Raw genomic sequence first — 1,873 nt, forward strand, 5'->3', positions numbered from 1 at the left:
ACTGCTACGGTATAAATCATAGTCAAAAAGTAACACACCAGTTGACAATACAACGTTCACTGCAAATCTTGTAACACAGACAAGAAATTGGTGGCTTCCAGTACCTATGAGATAACACAATATTGTTTGTGAAGGCACATCTGCAATTTGGTAAACCGTGAGGTGTCATTTGTTTGCTGCCATTCTTAAAGATAACTTTTCGTTGTCAGCAGGATTTGAACCTGCGCGGGGAGACCCCAATGGATTTCTAGTCCATCGCCTTAACCACTCGGCCACAACAACCTGAAAAGCAGCACTGTATATGTTTGCTCAAATGTTCATAAACTTTAAACAAATTGCAAATCGTAGTGCACTGCCTGTATCTGTGGATCCTCGTGGAGGCAGCTTGATTGATTGAAATGCTCCCTTGTTTGTACCATGACAGAGATCTAATATTTTTTCCAATTGGGTTGGGCAAGTAACCTTTCTGGTTACTTCGTGACAAATAAAGCAAGTAACTATACAAAGAAAACTACTGCTATGCTCACCACTATACCACCATCGCTGGACAATGCATTTGGTATACTTAAAGGTTGGCTTTTTCCTTTTTATTAAATTAAGGCATTAAGATCACTTTCCAAAAGATGATTTTTTTAATTCCTCTTTTTAGTCAACTTCAGCATGGGTTCCTAAATGCATGTACACCACTGTATGCATGTGTACCTGCATGCATTTCAAAATGTAGGCCAAGTATGTACTAAAAAAAAAGAAACAGAGCCGTATTGACACAAAAAAAATAATTTGACAGCAGAAAGCACCATTTTAAGGACACACAGCAGACCTACAATGAAATTGTAATTGCACTGCTTTGAAAATAGTAAGAACCTTCTTCATCACAAACCTGATGGTGCAGTACTTGATCCACATGGATCCACTTGCTGTCCCTCTGGCTGTTCCTCTCTCTGTCCCATTTATGTTTTCTTTCTCCTCACTCTCTTTTTCATGCTCTTCATTCTCCTTACCCTCTTCTTCATCTTCCTCACCCTCTTCTTCATCCTCCTCACCCTCTGGAATATCCCTCTCTGTGTCAGATCTCTCCCTTTCATCACATGCCCTCTCCCCAAACTCCTCTGGCTCTCCCTCTTCCTGCTCTTCAGTCCCTTGATTTGTTTCTCTCACTGCTGTTTTTCTCACTTTCTGTTTAATTGGGGCTCTATATCGCTTCCTCGTTTCATGATAAATATTAGAAGATAAAACGTAGGGGTATGCATTACATTTCCCTCCCTACTCAACACGGACATGAAGCTTGTTGATTACTTTACACAAATGTAGCTATTTGTTATCGCAATGCAACACCAAAGAGGAACGAAATTACGTTTTAACATCACAACATTGTGTAGACCTAGCACGGAATGTGACATTTGGATTTTCGCTTCTGCTTCGATGAGTTTGATAGATAGATAGATAGATATTTATTGATCCGAAAAAAGGGAAATTATAGTGTTACAGCAGCGTACAACAGTCACACAGTACAGACTAAAAATATAAATGAAACATACGTACAATATACATGAAAAATTAATAATAATAGGATTAAAAGAACAAATATTTGAATATATGCAGGATGGGGAAACAAAATGTGCAACTACCTAAATAATATGCTGAAAAACACAATCAAGTTGTAAACATGTCAAGACCAGACATTTACTAACGTAATTTCACTCTCTGTGTGAGGAGCAACAGGAACACGGTTATGTGCAAGAACAACAAGTCTCTTACGAGATAAAATTATTTTGCTTACCTAAGACTCTGGCAACAGGAGAAATCGGAGCTTCTCTCTCAGAGAGTAGTGTCTCATTCACTGAGGAGCAGCACCACGTGTGGGCGTGGCAGG

General features: G+C 39.1%; 1 non-coding gene across 1 annotated transcript; it reads right to left on the minus strand.

The window, feature by feature from the left end:
- Window positions 1-200: 200 nt before the first annotated feature.
- trnas-aga (transfer RNA serine (anticodon AGA)) lies at window positions 201-282 on the minus strand. Its single transcript has one exon. It is a non-coding gene; the product is annotated as a tRNA-Ser (tRNA).
- Window positions 283-1,873: the final 1,591 nt, after the last annotated feature.

Source organism: Etheostoma spectabile, unplaced genomic scaffold (assembly GCF_008692095.1).
Source record: "Etheostoma spectabile isolate EspeVRDwgs_2016 unplaced genomic scaffold, UIUC_Espe_1.0 scaffold00018627, whole genome shotgun sequence".
NCBI classification, from domain to species: Eukaryota; Metazoa; Chordata; class Actinopteri; order Perciformes; family Percidae; genus Etheostoma; species Etheostoma spectabile.